We start from the raw sequence: 18,608 nt of genomic DNA, 5'->3' as shown, positions 1-18,608 counted from the left end.
TGAGAGAACAGGTATAATGGTTTTAATTGGGAGAACAGACCTGAGGCCTGTTTATAAGTGGCTCTTCTGTGAAGTCCCTTAGCTATCTATGTTGTGATGTAATTGGAACTGCCAGTGAGAGGCGGTAACATGAGCCTGCGGTAAGAGGGACGGGGATGCCATTTCTGGATGCACCGGCTCCCCTTGCAGGGCCTGTGAGTTACAGACCTGGGTTTAAATACTATTTTGAAATCTTTCAAATACGTTGAGCGTTTCCTGTAGTCTGCCTGGATTACCAGATGGTGGGGGTTTGACGTTTTGAGACTATTCTAGTGGTTCCATGATAAAGTATTTGAAATTATTTCAAATACTGTTGAACCCAGGTCTGACTGAGCCCTGCCAAGATGGATGTTCAGTCAGCAGCAGTACAGTACAGTACAGTACAGTACAGTACAGTACAGTACAGGGCTGCTGGAAGTTCATTCCTTTGGGGAAATGCATACACCTGGCTGCCACCATTGATTAGCATGTCAATATCCTTAATACATTGCATTTTAGTCATTTAGCAGACACTCTTATCGAGAGTAACTTACAGTTAGTGAGTGCATACATTATTTATTTATTTTTCATACTGGCCCCCCGTGGGAATCAAACCCACAGCCCTGGCGTTGCTAACGCCATGCTCTACCAACTGAGCTACATCCCTGCTGGCCATTCCCTGGACCAATTGTGCGCTACCGCATGGGTCTCCCGGTCGCGGCCGGCTACGACAGAGCCCGGATTCGAACCAGGATCTCTAGTGGCACAGCTAGCACTGCGATGCAGCGCCTTAGACCACTGCGCCACTCGAGAGGATGATCATATACAGCAAGAGGCAAACTGTTTATAATTCTGGTTTTAGGAGCAGTGAAAATAAACCAAGTATACATACATCTACTGTACAGGATCAGTGAACGGCTCATAATAATGGTCGGAACGCAGCAGATGGAATGGCATCAAACACCTGGACACCATGTGTTTGATGTATTTGAAAGCATTCCACTGATTCCACTCCAGTCATTAGCACGAGCCCGTTCTCCCCAATGAAGGTGCAGCCAACCTCCTGTGATGCAGGTACTGCTACCACAGTATCATAGTGAAGTAGTGAAATCAACTACATTTCAGTAAGGAAATGGGTCTTAATGATGTGTTTTGCCAGACAGATTTGATTCAGGGGACAGAAAATCTGTCGAAAATCTGTGGGCACTGACCTTGAGAGCTGCACTTCAATCTATTTTCTTTGAGTCGTACGCCACCTGGTGGTTACTGCTGTGAAGCACCACTACGCTCCTACCACTGAGTCAAATAAGATGTTAACGCTAGAGGTCTCTCTTTATCATACCTTAGATTGTTCTTTGATTACAGCATACAGTAACGTGTAATGGACCGTTATAAAATATGTCATATCAAATCTTACACATGACTTGGCACAAAATGTTGCACGACATTTTGATACATCACTGATCCAGGTTACTTTGTTCATTTTATGTAACCAATACAAACACATCATTATGTAACTTCATAATGCCTAACGACAGAGATCGAAATTAAAAAAGTGAAACATTGTTTTCGAAGTCAGACAGGCAGACAGCGATGCTTAAACGAACCCCCGCTGTACCAAACTAAATGCTAGGCTGAAAGCAAGCGGAAATAATGTGCAATTTGAGATAAAAGACAGCAACATAAACATGATATTCTTATGGAGGCGCAGTGATCATTTTCAGATAGAACTGTTAGCTGCGACGTCCAACACGACACACTGCTCGTCCAATCAGCATCCAGGATCCAAACGAACAGTTTTAAATAAGGCCAAGTTATTAGTTAGTGTGGACACGAGCAGGGTGTACAAGCTTTTGTTGAAGGGCTTTATAATGATTTCATTTGTTAAACCATGTCTGCTTTACTGCATTCTGAAACAAATATACCAATGAAAGCTGTGACCACTGAAGTAATACATGTGTTGTACCTTGTGTATTGTTAATGAAGCTCACAGCGTCTTGATTTATCGGTTAATAAAACACACCCTATTTAACAACAAAGTTAGTATTCTGTACTGACCAATGATTTACACAGAGTATACAAAACATTAAGAACACCTGCTCTTTCCATGACATACTGACGAAAGCCAGGTGAAAGCTATGATCCCTTATTGATGTCACTTGTTCAATCAGTGTAGATGAAGGGGATGGGGACCGGTTAAATAATCATTTTTAAGCCTTGAGACAAGGATTGTGTATGTGTGCCATTCAGAGGGTGAATGGGCAAGATACATTATTTAAGTGCCTTTGAATGGGGTATGATAGTAGGTGCCAGGCGCACCGGTTGAAGTGTGTCAAGATTTGCAACGCTGCTGGGTTCTTCACGCTCAACAGTTCAACCGTGTGTATCAAGAGTGGTCCCCCACCCAAAGGACATCCAGCCAACTTGACACAACTGTGGGAAGCATTGGAGTCGACATGGGCCAGCATCCCTGTGGAACGCTTTCAATACCTTGTCAAGTCCATGCCTCAACGAATTGAGGCTCTTCTGAGGGCAAAAAGGGGTACAACTCAATATTAGGAAGGTGTTCCTAATGTTTTATACACCCAGTGTATAATAAATACATAATTGGTACTGATACATCACATTCTTGGAATTTCCCATTTCTTCTACAGTAGATGGCGGCAATTCACCAGTAGATGGAATGCCCGATCTCCACATCCAAAGATGAAGAAGAGGGGGTGTCATGCTTGGTGTTGCTTTTCCCCATTCTGTGTCTCTTTAGCTAACTGAAGAGAAAATACCCCGACACCGATTACTCCCTCAGTAATCCATACTCCATCATTTCTATGACAGAATTATCAAACGTGGTCAGTTGCGTTTTTATTAATAGTCCCCCCAGTGGCTCGTGGCTGCCTAGCTAGGCTTGCTACTCCCCTGTGTAGCAGCACTTGGCTGGCTAGCTAGCTAGCTGTCTGAGCTATTGTTTGTTGTTGTTGCAGTCAAATCTCAAACAAATCACAGATGGTGTAAAACAAGCCCTCCAAGGTAAGTGTTGGAATAGCTGTTGCTGTCTAAGTTATACTCCTGCTTTGATGTTCACGAATAAAAAGGGGGGCGTGATGGCAAATCAAATAAGTAACGTTATCTTGCTAGCTTATGTAGCTAACTAGCTATTTGTATCTTTAGTTGTATCACGAATTATCTTGATGGGTCATTGGGTCGTTGGTGTGGTGATGACAACGAAATGTCACCAAGCTAACGTTAGCTAATAGCAGCTAACTAGCTTGCTAGTTAGTTAGCAATCAAAGCCTTAGCTTTTGTTGACAGTTATTGCCTTTGTCTTCGAGATCATCTGAGGATACTATGGTATTATCACAGTGGCAATTAGCTATCACACCCACAATATATAAACTCTAAGTTAGTCAGCTGTAGCTAGCTAGCTAACGTTGCTAAATCACCTCCACCAGAGACAGGCTAACGTTAGCAAGTGTTAGCTAGCTAGGTAACTAGCTAACCAGATACACTGCACCTGCCAATAGTTAGCTAGCAAGCCAGCTAGCTATGCTAACTAACACAGCTACCTAGCTAGCTAGCCAGCTACCCAGAAAAAGAATCGTAAGAAGTAACGTTAGCAAGCAAGATAACGTTAGTTATTCAAAGCAGATTGCTACATTTGAAAGGTTGGTTTGACTAGCTGGCCAAATTTTTAAGATAAGCTCGCTTTCTAACTTGAGCTAATTAGCTAGCTGTTAACTAGCTATGTAACAATGACAGAACTGTCAAGGAGATTGCTATGTTGTAGCTTCTAGACAAGTCTCTTTCACTAGCAAACTTTTAGCGAAATCTGTGATTTTTGTAAATTCAAATTTAGGGTAATCATTAAAAAACACCTTTATTTTAGGATAAGAGTTGCCTGGTTGGTACCTTATCTCTACCTAGCCAATACATTGTTTATTGTTTGGCCCCAAAAGCAAACAATGAGTGTAGCTAGCTAGCGAACGTTACAAAGAAAAGTAATCAAAACCTAGCCTATTCTATGTCAATGCTTTGTGCTGTTTGTCCTCTGAATGTTGCCACAACAAGCAGTTGGCAAGTTTGATGTGAAAAGTGATTGCTATGTACTGGACGTGTTCTCAACATAAGGAACTGTAACTGTTTTCAACATATGGGATCAAATTATACATTGTTCTTACAAGTTGATATACAGCACCATGAATTCTTCCACCCTGACTATTGTTTGGCTCTTTACTGTAGTGTCTTGGAGGACAATAGATAGATCTTTTTAGTATGGTCTCAGTGCTCTCTGTGTAAAACACTGATGTGATTGTAAAGGCACTGCTACTCAGTTGGAATAAGACTGATGGGTGTTTTCACCATAAACATTGATTGAAGGGTACTGTCTGGGACCATTATGTTCAGTAGTACACACACACACACACACACCATCAAATAGGCATGCAAGGGTGCTGTAAATGTCAGTCTACCGTTGCACAGTTAGCCTAGATGTCTGCTGACAGAATAGGAGTAATCTGATGAATGTCTGGAGAGAAGAACACTTTACATTCACCCAAGAAGGTCATTTGGTAATGTTTTAAGGTTTGATTTGAGCAGGAATGGCAGCTGGGAGAGCATGGAATGATGGTATTGGCGTAGATCTGGAAGGCTTTGCCTATGAAGTGTGTCAGACTGACTGACTGAGGATCCCTTGTGAGTGCCTGAATCACTGAGTAGGCCTATTTATTCACTGAGTAGGCCTATTTATTCACTGAGTAGGCCTATTTATTCACTGAGTAGGCCTATTTATTCACTGAGTAGGCCTATTTATTCACTGAGTAGGCCTATTTATTCACTGAGTAGGCCTATTTATTCACTGAGTAGGCCTATTTATTCACTGAGTAGGCCTATTTATTCACTGAGTAGGCCTATTTATTCACTGAGTAGGCCTATTTATTCACTGAGTAGGCCTATTTATTCACTGAGTAGGCCTATTTATTCACTGAGTAGGCCTATTTATTCACTGAGTAGGCCTATTTATTCACTGAGTAGGCCTATTTATTCACTGAGTAGGCCTATTTATTCACTGAGTAGGCCTATTTATTCACTGAGTAGGCCTATTTATTCACTGAGTAGGCCTATTTATTCACTGAGTAGGCCTATTTATTCACTGAGTAGGCCTATTTATTCACTGAGTAGGCCTATTTATTCACTGTGCTGCTGTGGCACGTCTTTGTTAGTTGATTTGTCAATAGGCAGGATGGGGGGGTTGTCAGTGTTTTCGTGCTGTGTTCGTATGCAGCCAGGCAGCGTGCTGTTTGTGTGTTCTTCACCTAGATCTCTCTTCAGAAACATCTTCCCCTCCTCAGCATTATCCGTAAGATAATACACCATTATGGTTAGTCTCAGTGGAAGTCAAGTGAGTCAGAGAGTTGCAGTGAAAGAGGTAACATAATATCCACTATCTGTTGGCGTATGTCTTGAAATTGAAGGAGACATTTTTCTCTGTTATTGTTTTCTTTTCTTCTTAGAGATTTGAAGAATCCCTGTACTGTGAAAGCACTTTATGACAACTGGTGTAAAAAGGCCTTCATAAATAGGCTACATTTGTTTAAAAAAGTGGGCTATTTCTCCATTGAAACGGAGTCGTGGTATGTATGAAGTAATTCTGTTAGACTCTTAGATGATACAGGGAAATTCATCAGAGGATTGCCTGCATAACATTTCAGTACTAGGGTTCTTAGATGGTTTATTACCAGTGAAATTTGCCATGGCCTGCTTGTATCACCAATCATATTATCGGTGCTGCAGTGACATCCTCTACACACATAAGACTGCACTTGATATGGTTGGGCCGTATGAATAATCATGCTTTGTTTTGTCCCTCAAGTGTCTAGTGTTTGGAAATCGTATTCTTTGTTATCTGCCTGGTTACATTGTTACCTTGTAGGATAACGTTCCTTTGTCCAGAGCATTCATTTACAATGTTCCCTCAAAGAGCTCTTGATGGGGCTGTTCAAGTGCAGAACATTTATTAAAATAAGTATCTGTCAGCCCTTACTGATAGGCAGGCAGCACATGCCGCTCTCACAAGCCAAGCAGGCTTCTCTCTCTCTCTCGCTCTCTCTCTCCGTCTCTCTCTCCGTCTCCGTCTCTCTCTCTCTCTCTCTCTCTCTCCGTCTCTCTCTCTCCGTCTCTCTCTCTCTGTCTCTGTCTCTCTCTCCGTCTCTCTCTCTTGCTCTCGCTCTCCCTCTCTCTCTCTCTCTCTCTCATTGTTCTCCTCTAAATATGTTTTTCTGTGTCGTGCCAACAACCAGAGTAATTGGCTTTCTTTCTTTCTTTCTTTCTTTCTTTCTTTCTTTCTTTCTTTCTTTCTTTCTTTAGACATCTTTGGCATTGTGTTGTGGCCTTTTATTGTCCCCAGCACAAGGTGCACCTGTGTAATGATCATGCTGTTTAATCAGCTTCTTGATATGCCACACCTGTCAGGTGGATGGATTATCTTGACAAAGGAGAAATGCTCACTTACAGGGATGTAAACAAATTTGTGCATATAGAACATTTCTGGGCTGTTTTATTGCAGCTCATGAAACATGGGACCGACACTTAAATGTTGAGTTTATGTTTTTGTTCAGTGTACATTCCATTGCATGAGCCACATTAGTTAACATTATTTCAATTAACATTCTACATTACCATGGAAATTATTGCATCACAATACCAGGCAGCCATTGCGAGTGTACCAATGAGTTTACCTGTCAAATTGCCAGGGTTAGAGGTTCCAAGCTCATTCTATTCATTGTTTGCTACAACACCTTGCTTGTTTTAGAACGGGGCAACATCAGTTTCATCATTTCATCCATGTTATCGCAGAAACAGACTCAACCGCACGAATGCCCCGCCGTCCCGTCTTCAGCCAGCTGTTGCTTAAACGGTTATGCCGGTTATTTTTATATTCATGCCGGTCTTCGTCCATAACCGCCGGTTATACGGTAATTGTGCCAGCCCTACCGCTGTTGTGTTGTTATACTATCAGCATCATTCTACCAATGTTAACAGGAACGTATTTTTGCCGCTAACAGGGTTGTGTTGTTTGACCTGTGGTGCAAGACATGATGGAATCTGTTTGTTTTTTTCTTTCCCAGAAAGCTCACTGAGGGTTGTCTTGTCTTATCCTTTTCCAGTGTTTTTTCTGGCTTGTTTTCCAGTGATACAGATCAGTCTACCAATGTAGGCTAGTGCATTACTATAATAACTACTCATGCGTCAATATCTGTCTAATTGTCAATTTATGCCAGGGGTGTCGAAGTCATTTTGCATGGGGCCGTATTTGGTCTTCAGCGAGGTCCTGGGGGCCGTATTTGGTCTTCGGCGAGGTCCTGGGGGCCGTATTTGGTCTTCGGCGAGGTCCTGGGGGCCGTATTTGGTCTTCAGCGAGGTCCTGGGGGCCGTATTTGGTCTTCAGCGAGGTCCTGGGGGCCGTATTTGGTCTTCAGCGAGGTCCTGGGGGCCGTATTTGGTCTTCAGCGAGGTCCTGGGGGCCGTATTTGGTCTTCAGCGAGGTCCTGGGGGCCGTATTTGGTCTTCAGCGAGGTCCTGGGGGCCGTATTTGGTCTTCAGCGAGGTCCTGGGGGCCGTATTTGGTCTTCGGCGAGGTCCTGGGGGCCGTATTTGGTCTTCGGCGAGGTCCTGGGGGGCGTATTTGGTCTTCGGCGAGGTCCTGGGGGCCGTATTTGGTCTTCGGCGAGGTCCTGGGGGCCGTATTTGGTCTTCGGCGAGGTCCTGGGGGCCGTATTTGGTCTTCGGCGAGGTCCTGGGGGCCGTATTTGGTCTTCAGCGAGGTCCTGGGGGCCGTATTTGGTCTTCAGCGAGGTCCTGGGGGCTGTATTTGGTCTTCAGCGAGGTCCTGGGGGCCGTATTTGGTCTTCAGCGAGGTCCTGGGGGCCGTATTTGGTCTTCAGCGAGGTCCTGGGGGCCGCACTGATAATGGGTTATTTCCTCGCCGTCAAAATTTGCAAAAGATAGTTCTAGATCTATCGTTTTGGGGAATTTTAGATCCTCCCTGACTAGCTTTAATTTAGGTGATTATTAGCGAGCTGGACACAGTCAAGAAACGGTAGAAATTTAGATCCATTATAATTTCTACACAGTTTCGATTTGGTTTTAGTAATTTTAAAGTATATTGAGTTGGTTTTGGCCTGTGTCTCTATGTATAGGCCATATATCTGATGCTGTCTGGTCCAAACAAATATGACATTGTTGCCGCCCGTAGCATTGAAGGCAAGGGAAGCCAGCAAGCATTTGGCATCTCTTGATAAAAAAAGTATAAAACAAAAGCCAATCACTGTTGAGCTAAACTGAGTGAGCTCAACTGTGAATGGTCCTGGCGCACCAAAAAAAAAGTGTTAAGGGAAGCCATTTTGGATTTGGCTTCACTCCTATCAAATCCCATTGAGAGCATACGTCATTGACAAAAAAACTTGAATTGTTGCATCTCGTTGTGTTGTTGTCCTCCGGTGGCTAGATAGCCAGCTAGCTAAAATTGGCCATTTCCTAAATTAGTGTTTTGTTTTATAAACCAATATATCAGCAAACCAGTGTTTTGTTTTAATGTGCCCTTTGCCTCTTGGAAGAAGACAGTTATCTGGTGGGGAGCACTAACAGAATGTGGCCCTTGAGGAGTGGGGAGCACTAACAGAGTGGGGAGCACTAACAGAGCGTGGACCTTGAGGAGTGGGGAGCACTAACAGAGTGGGGAGCACTAATAGAGCGTGGACCTTGAGGAGTGGGGAGCATTAACAGAGCGTGGCCCTTGAGGAGTGGGGAGCATTAACAGAGTGTGGACCTTGAGGAGTGGGGAGCATTAACAGAGCGTGGCCCTTGAGGAGTGGGGAGCATTAACGGAGCGTGGACCTTGAGGAGTGGGGAGCATTAACAGAGCGTGGACCTTGAGGAGTGGGGAGCATTAACGGAGCGTGGACCTTGAGGAGTGGGGAGCATTAACAGAGCGTGGCCCTTGAGGAGTGGGGAGCATTAACGGAGCGTGGACCTTGAGGAGTGGGGAGCATTAACAGAGCGTGGCCCTTGAGGAGTGGGGAGCACTAACAGAGCGTGGACCTTGAGGAGTGGGGAGCATTAACAGAGCGTGGACCTTGAGGAGTGGGGAGCACTAACAGAGCGTGGCCCTTGAAGAGTGGGGAGCATTAACAGAGCGTGGCCCTTGAGGAGTGGGGAGCACTAACAGAGCGTGGCCCTTGAGGAGTGGGGAGCATTAACAGAGCGTGGCCCTTGAGGAGTGGGGAGCACTAACAGAGCGTGGACCTTGAGGAGTGGGGAGCATTAACAGAGCGTGGCCCTTGAGGAGTGGGGAGCACTAACAGAACGTGGCCCTTGAGGAGTGGGGAGCATTAACAGAGCGTGGCCCTTGAGGAGTGGGGAGCATTAACGGAGCGTGGACCTTGAGGAGTGGAGAGCACTAACAGAGCGTGGACCTTGAGGAGTGGAGAGCACTAACAGAGCGTGGACCTTGAGGAGTGGGGAGCATTAACAGAGCGTGGCCCTTGAGGAGTGGAGAGCACTAACAGAGCGTGGACCTTGAGGAGTGGAGAGCACTAACAGAGCGTGGCCCTTGAGGAGTGGAGAGCACTAACAGAGCGTGGCCCTTGAGGAGTGGAGAGCACTAACAGAGCGTGGCCCTTGAGGAGTGGAGAGCACTAACAGAGCGTGGACCTGCGTGTGTGTCAGTACTTAGTGCCACATGTAATGCCACAGCATGACGCTAGGTGCTACTGGTGCAGAAACACACAGTACTAAACCCTCTGCCTGCTGCAGTCTGGGATACTAGATGATGTGGTAACCCCCTCTACTGTAGTCTGGGATACTAGATGATGTGGTAACCCCCTCTACTGTAGTGTAGTCTGGGATACTAGATGATGTGGTAACCCCCTCTACTGTAGTCTGGGATACTAGATGATGTGATAACCCCCTCTACTGTAGTGTAGTCTGGGACACTAGATGATGTGGTAACCCCCTCTACTGTAGTGTAGTCTGGGATACTAGATGATGTGGTAACCCCCTCTACTGTAGTGTAGTCTGGGATACTAGATGATGTGGTAACCCCCTCTACTGTAGTGTAGTCTGGGATACTAGATGATGTGGTAACCCCCTCTACTGTAGTGTAGTCTGGGACACTAGATGATGTGGTAACCCCCTCTACTGTAGTCTGGGATACTAGATGATGTGGTAACCCCCTCTACTGTAGTGTAGTCTGGGATACTAGATGATGTGGTAACCCCCTCTACTGTAGTGTAGTCTGGGATACTAGATGATGTGGTAACCCCCTCTACTGTAGTGTAGTCTGGGATACTAGATGATGTGGTAACCCCCTCTACTGTAGTGTAGTCTGGGACACTAGATGATGTGGTAACCCCCTCTACTGTAGTGTAGTCTGGGATACTAGATGATGTGGTAACCCCCTCTACTGTAGTGTAGTCTGGGATACTAGATGATGTGGTAACCCCCTCTACTGTAGTGTAGTCTGGGATACTAGATGATGTGGTAACCCCCTCTACTGTAGTGTAGTCTGGGATACTAGATGATGTGGTAACCCCCTCTACTGTAGTGTAGTCTGGGATACTAGATGATGTGGTAACCCCCTCTACTGTAGTGTAGTCTGGGACACTAGATGATGTGGTAACCCCCTCTACTGTAGTCTGGGATACTAGATGATGTGGTAACCCCCTCTACTGTAGTGTAGTCTGGGATACTAGATGATGTGGTAACCCCCTCTACTGTAGTCTGGGATACTAGATGATGTGGTAACCCCCTCTACTGTAGTGTAGTCTGGGATACTAGATGATGTGGTAACCCCCTCTACTGTAGTGTAGTCTGGGATACTAGATGATGTGGTAACCCCCTCTACTGTAGTCTGGGATACTAGATGATGTGGTAACCCCCTCTACTGTAGTGTAGTCTGGGATACTAGATGATGTGGTAACCCCCTCTACTGTAGTGTAGTCTGGGATACTAGATGATGTGGTAACCCCCTCTACTGTAGTGTAGTCTGGGACACTAGATGATGTGGTAACCCCCTCTACTGTAGTCTGGGATACTAGATGATGTGGTAACCCCCTCTACTGTAGTGTAGTCTGGGATACTAGATGATGTGGTAACCCCCTCTACTGTAGTGTAGTCTGGGATACTAGATGATGTGGTAACCCCCTCTACTGTAGTGTAGTCTGGGATACTAGATGATGTGGTAACCCCCTCTACTGTAGTGTAGTCTGGGATACTAGATGATGTGGTAACCCCCTCTACTGTAGTGTAGTCTGGGATACTAGATGATGTGGTAATAATAATAATAATAATAATAATAATAATAATAATAATAATATGCCATTTAGCAGACGCTTTTATCCAAAGCTACTTACAATCATGCGTGCATACATTTCAACGTATGGGTGGTCCCGGGGATCGAACACACTACCCTGGCGTTACAAGCACCGTCCTCTACCAATTGAGCTACAGAGGACCACAACACAATAGGATCTGAGTTAACTATTTTACTAAAAAACATTGTCGCTCCCTGATGCTGCTAGTGCCACTGCCAGCAGCAGCATCTTCTCTGAGTAAAAAGCTTTGTGTTCTGTTGAACACCGCTCTGTCAAGCCTTTGACTCCGTAATAGCCAGCCCTTTCATTACTTGTGTAAGAAGATGAAGTGTTTTTCTTTGAACTTAGGGTAGCTTCCCAAATGACACACTATTCCCTATATAGTGCACTGCCTTTGACCAGAGCTATATGGGCCCTGGTCAAAAGTAGTGCACTATTTAGAGAATAGGGTGTCATTTGGGGAGCAGCCAGCTGTGAATAATGGGAAGGTGAAGTCATTATTGACTTATTGGCACAGATATATATACACACACACACACACACACACACCGATAAGCATGCACGTACACATACACACACACACAGAGCGTGAACACACACAAAAACAAACATCAATACACGGAATACCTTATTGCCGTCCCCTCCTCTCTGGTAATGTGTCCTCCAATACATCTGGACGCCATGTTGTTGAAAGACACAAAATGGTTGCAAAGTGTAACGTCTTTGTATTTTGTTCTTTTCTTTTTTTATTTCACCTTTATTTAACCAGGTAAGCCAGTTGAGAACAAGTTCTCATTTACAACTGCGACCTGGCCAAGATAAAGCAAAGCAGTGCGATTTAAAAACAATAACAACACAGAGTTACATATGGGGTAAAACAAAACGTACAGTCAATAACACAATAGAAAATCTATATACGGTGTGTGCAAATGTAGTAAGTTATGGAGGTAAGGCAATAAATAGGCCATAGTGCAAAATAATTACAATGCTCAGACTATCTCCTGACACCAGATCAAAGGTAAATAAGAATCAGTATCTAATCAGCAGTAATTGGGAAAGCCATTTCTAGTCTGTGTTTTGTGTCTGTCTGTGATCAGTTGAATTATGTTTTATAGAGAGAGGGAGGGATACATATGAAAGATTGTAGCAGACATGTAGCATCCATCGGGTCACGCAAACATTACAGCATGATGTCTCCTTCTATAGGGGTTGAACCTAGTTACCATGGTCGCGTTCACTAGGGTCAGAAACAGAGTGAAACGATAAGTACTAAGCCTATATGAACTTGTTCCATAAGAAACGTCAGGTTTTGAAACACGTTTCCGTAATGCAGGAATCATCGACTAGATTCAGCCGCTGGCCGTTTTTCTTTTTTTTTTTTTGAGCGGATGGTCGGGGGCCAGAACATAATTGCAAAAAATGTGTAGACTGCAAAATGACCGCAAGAAGCCCAAAAATATATAATATTTGACTAAAACATAAGCATTTCAAAACCTTGCTTACATTTCTATACAATCACGTCTCTCTATAATGCGTGGGAATACTTGGGAACAGATTTTCCAAATTAAAATCACTTGGGAGTTGATTTCCAGGTGTTTTTACAGTCTTATGTATTTTATGAACATTTAAAAAAAAGTTTGCTCAGAACTTGGGGAGCAAATAAAACCACCCGAGGGCCAAATTCGGGCCGCCAGTTGGGGAACCCTGCCCTAAAAGGTTACTACAAACGTCACTCTGTTGATCTGCGTGCGGGTGGAGTGGGATTTCTGGAGTAGCGGACACCTTTTGGTAACATGATATCCTCACCGGTCCCACTCCCACTCGCCTTCCCTTGCTAGTAGTAGCTAGCTGGCAGCCTGGCTTTAGCCTGGCTAAAAACATAGCAAGCTAGCTAGCCTTTTTTAGCTTCCCACATCTCCATGTGAAATAATCAGGTTTATAATTAAAGGGGAACTGCACCCGCTGATTTGACCTCGTTTTTTTGACTTGCTCCTCGAGAAATGCTGGTGGGCCATGACAGAAGCCAAATGTGAGTTGTCTTGGTGGGTGTGGTTAGATGTGTCCTTGCCATCACCACGACGACGAACCCATCTGTCAGATCCTTGCCCTCAGCTGTTTCCCCCCACCTCAATCACAAAACAGTAACTCCTCCAGGTTGAGTTCAATAACTACAGGCAGATAGATGGAAGGTGAGATGCCGGAGGAAGCTTTGAATAGGTCAGTAGCCTACAGAGTAATATGAGAAGAATGCAATTGCTGAATTTATGTAGATATTCTAAACTGTTTTGATAACTTTACAATGTAGCAACAGGTCCATGTAGAATAAACAACCCTTTACATAACACCATAGAAGAAGTGTTCTGGTAACATAACAATGTGAACCTTTCATCTTTCATTGTCATTCCCAGCCGATACAGATACTGCGCCTATCGGTATTTTGTCTGGTGGTAATGGGGTTACCTTGGTAACATGTCAGAGTGGTCATACCTTCCTGTGTGGTGGTAATGGGGTTACCTTGGTAACATGTCAGAGTGGTCATACCTTCCTGTCTGGTGGTAATGGGGTTACCTTGGTAACATGTCAGAGTGGTCATACCTTCCTGTGTGGTGGTAATGGGGTTACCTTGGTAACATGTCAGAGTGGTCATACCTTCCTGTGTGGTGGTAATGGGGTTACCTTGGTAACATGTCAGAGTGGTCATACCTTCCTGTCTGGTGGTAATGGGGTTACCTTGGTAACATGTCAGAGTGGTCATATTTTCCTGTGTGGTGGTAATGGGGTTACCTTGGTAACATGTCAGAGTGGTCATACCTTCCTGTCTGGTGGTAATGGCGTTACCTTGGTAACATGTCAGAGTGGTCATACCTTTCTGTCTGGTGGTAATGGGGTTACCTTGGTAACATGTCAGAGTGGTCATACCTTCCTGTGTGGTGGTAATGGGGTTACCTTGGTAACATGTCAGAGTGGTCATACCTTCCTGTGTGGTGGTAATGGGGTTACCTTGGTAACATGTCAGAGTGGTCATACCTTCCTGTCTGGTGGTAATGGGGTTACCTTGGTAACATGTCAGAGTGGCCATACCTTCCTGTGTGGTGGTAATGGGGTTACCTTGGTAACATGTCAGAGTGGTCATACCTTCCTGTGTGGTGGTAATGGGGTTACCTTGGTAACATGTCAGAGTGGTCATACCTTCCTGTCTGGTGGTAATGGCGTTACCTTGGTAACATGTCAGAGTGGTCATACCTTCCTGTCTGGTGGTAATGGGGTTACCTTGGTAACATGTCAGAGTGGTCATACCTTCCTGTCTGGTGGTAATGGGGTTACCTTGGTAACATGTCAGAGTGGTCATACCTTCCTGTCTGGTGGTAATGGGGTTACCTTGGTAACATGTCAGAGTGGTCATACCTTCCTGTCTGGTGGTAATGGGGTTACCTTGGTTAGGTTATGTCCTGGACATTATATAGTAACACAGTGATCAGGCTGGTTCCACCGGGCTAGGTTATGTCCTGGACATTATATGGTAACACAGTGATCAGGCTGGTTCCACCGGGCTAGGTTATGTCCTGGACATTATATGGTAACACAGTGATCAGGCTGGTTCCACCAGGCTAGGTTATGTCCTGGAAATTATATGGTAACACAGTGGTCAGGCTGGTTCCACCAGGCTAGGTTATGTCCTGGACATTATATGGGAACACAGTGATCAGGCTGGTTCCACCAGGCTAGGTTATGCCCTGGGGGTTATATGGTAACACAGTGGTCAGGCTGGTTCCACCAGGCTAGGTTATGCCCTGGGGGTTATATGGTAACACAGTGGTCAGGCTGGTTCCACCAGGCTAGGTTATGTCCTGGACATTATATGGTAACACAGTGGTCAGGCTGGTTCCACCAGGCTAGGTTATGCCCTGGACATTATATGCATCTAAGAAGTAGAAAATAAGCAACAAATAATGTCAGTTTACATAAATTATGTTTCACAATTGGGTTATCAAATGTATCAAAGTAATGAAGTGGATTACTTTCTGTATTTGTACAAATGATGAGCCTGTGAAATCTGTTGCCGCTGACAGGTGAAAGTTGCTGGCCGGCTGACTGTTCCATTCATAGGAATGCTCACAGTGAAGGCATGTCTGCATGGTGAATTGCATTTTGTTCTAAAGACAGGTCAAAGATTTTGCTAATGCACTTCACAACCAAAATGACCCTACTAGTTGTTTCTGCTTAGCTGGGGAATTAGCCTACTAGTTTATCAAGCCGGGTAGTTTTGAATTCAACTTTTCACATAACACACATGACCTGTCGTTGTTGATGAAGCCGTCTGTGTCATCAGGGCAGTAACTCAGGTCACTATCAGAGGCCTCATGATGGCGTGTCCTTTTCATAGGAGTCGAGGGAGATTCTGGCAACAACAGAGTAGGTGTCAACAGGGTACTTGTCGCATGACACATTTTTGTATTCTGAGGTCTTGCCTTACAAGCTGGGGAAAATAGCAAGTGAACAGTGAATGAAATCATTTTTGAAGGTTTGCTAAACCTTTGCAATCACATTGCTGGACATGTTATGATACCCACCGTTGCTCCTTCTGGTAGGTCCCGGCGTCGGTTCATAACCAGGGGATCAGTCTGGCACCCAACTGGGCACTTTGTCTGACAGAAAAACAGGGTCAACCATTGTCATCATCCCTCATTTATAATCATAGCTCGAGAAATAACGTCATCATCTTTACAGATGTAGACTGACTGGCTCCAGATTGGATTAGATTCAGGCCGTTGGTAGCTAGTTGGTAGCGAGCTAGCTAACATCAGCTATGCTAGCGACGACGGTGATAATGATTATTAAAATATACATAACCAGATGCATAACCAGCAGTCTATGGTCTAGCTACCGGTATACTCACGACCACTAGGGACCAACGAACTCCAACCAACTATCCTGAATGATAGGGTCCTTCAGCAGGGCATGCAAACCATAGTTGTTGGCTGTGTATCCTGCTGGAAGCATGCATTGCATGGTCAATCCGTATGGGGCTGTTCAGTATTAAATGGCTGTGATCCTTTGAACGCATTGGTTGTGGGCGATGAAACAACAGAGCCTCTCTCTCTCCCCTTCGTCTTGGTTTCTCCTTTTCTATCTCTCTCTCTCTCTTTGTTTTCTCACACTTACTCCCACTCTCTACCTCTATCTCTTTTCAGCTCATACACTAACTCATGATGTTACGTCATGATCACAAGGACCCTACAGCACTCCCTCTGTCCTTGCTTGCCCTTGCTAGTCTATGACTGGGATATGTCTAGTTCACAGGGTGAGGCAAACCTCCGACTGGGATATGTCTAGTTCACAGGGTGAGGCAAACCTCTGACTGGGATATGTCTAGTTCACAGAGTGAGGCAAACCTCCGACTGGGATATGTCTAGTTCACAGAGTGAGGCAAACCTCTGACTGGGATATGTCTAGTTCACAGAGTGAGGCAAACCTCTGACTGGGATATGTCTAGTTCACAGGGCGAGGCAAACCTCTGACTGGGATATGTCTAGTTCACAGGGCGAGGCAAACCTCTGACTGGGATATGTCTAGTTCACAGAGTGAGGCAAACCTCTGACTGGGATATGTCTAGTTCACAGGGCGAGGCAAACCTCCGACTGGGATATGTCTAGTTCACAGAGTGAGGCAAACCTCTGACTGGGATATGTCTAGTTCACAGAGTGAGGCAAACCTCTGACTGGGATATGTCTAGTTCACAGGGCGAGGCAAACCTCCGACTGGGATATGTCTAGTTCACAGAGTGAGGCAAACCTCTGACTGGGATATGTCTAGTTCACAGGGTGAGGCAAACCTCTGACTGGGATATGTCTAGTTCACAGGGCGAGGCAAACCTCTGACTGGGATATGTCTAGTTCACAGGGTGAGGCAAACCTCCGACTGGGATATGTCTTTTGACAAAATTGACAATTTTGGTCACAATCAAAACCACTATGTTTGGCGAAAACCCAACACTGCCTACCACCAAAATAACCTTATCCCAACAGCCGGGCCGAAAATGGGTCTTCCAACAAGACAACGACCCAAAGCATTCAAGCAAATCTACCAAAGAATGGCTCAGGAGAAAGAAGATTTGTGTTTTGGATTGGCCAAGTCAAAGTCCTGACCTAAATCCAATCGAGATGCTGTGGCAGGACCTTAAGCGGGCAGTTCATGCCAGACACCCCTCAAACCTCACTCAATTGGCTGAGTTCTGTAAGGAGGAGTGGGCAAAAATCCCTCAAAACAGATGTCAGAGACTGATTACTGGCTGTAGGAGATGTTTAGTCCAAGTTATCGCTGCTAATGGAGGTGCCAAACGCTATTGACTGAATGGGTTCACATATTTTTGCACACATCAAATCTGAGTTTCTTTTAAATAAACCACTTGGAATGACTTTATTACAAGGATTTTAATATGTTTATTTTAATATTTTATAGCAAAATAATGACCAGCCCTGTAGGGTTTCACATACCTTTAAACACCACTGTATGGACACTGACTGGGTGGGATGGACACACCTGCTGCATCCCAAATGACACCCTGGTCAAAAGTAGTGCACTTTACAGGGAAAAGGGAGCCGTTTGGGACACAGTCCATGTCAGTACTCTCTCTACCCTTTCCTCTTCTCTAGTTGTCTGTCTGGAGAGTAAATCAGCTCTGTGTAGTGGGTGGATATTGTCTGTCTGGAGAGTAAATCAGCTCTGTGTAGTGGGTGGATATTGTCTGTCTGGAGAGTAAATCAGCTCTGTGTAGTGGGTGGATATTGTCTGTCTGGAGAGTAAATCAGCTCTGTGTAGTGGGTGGATATTGTCTGTCTGGAGAGTAAATCAGCTCTGTGTAGTGGGTGGATATTGTCTGTCTGGAGAGTAAATCAGCTCTGTGTAGTGGGTGGATATTGTCTGTCTGGAGAGTAAATCAGCTCTGTGTAGTGGGTGGATATTGTCTGTCTGGAGAGTAAATCCGCTCTGTGTAGTGGGTGGATATTGTCTGTCTGGAGAGTAAATCCGCTCTGTGTAGTGGGTGGATATTGTCTGTCTGGAGAGTAAATCAGCTCTGTGTAGTGGGTGGATATTGTCTGTCTGGAGAGTAAATCCGCTCTGTGTAGTGGGTGGATATTGTCTGTCTGGAGAGTAAATCAGCTCTGTGTAGTGGGTGGATATTGTCTGTCTGGAGAGTAAATCAGCTCTGTGTAGTGGGTGGAT

General features: G+C 44.9%; 1 protein-coding gene across 1 annotated transcript in view; it reads left to right on the top strand.

Annotated features, from left to right (window-relative positions):
• Nucleotides 1-2,918: 2,918 nt before the first annotated feature.
• The window catches only part of LOC311149471 (arginine-glutamic acid dipeptide repeats protein-like), a gene marked incomplete at its 3' end in the record, with an annotated part of 351,192 nt that continues 335,502 nt past the window's right edge, over nucleotides 2,919-18,608 (top strand). Inside the window, exon 1 of the mRNA XM_084186666.1 lies at nucleotides 2,919-3,045. The remainder of the gene's footprint in view (nucleotides 3,046-18,608) is intronic.

Source organism: Coregonus lavaretus (assembly GCF_964263955.1).
Source record: "Coregonus lavaretus genome assembly, chromosome: 22".
Taxonomy (NCBI): domain Eukaryota; kingdom Metazoa; phylum Chordata; class Actinopteri; order Salmoniformes; family Salmonidae; genus Coregonus; species Coregonus lavaretus.
This window is presented reverse-complemented; position numbering and strand designations above follow the sequence as displayed.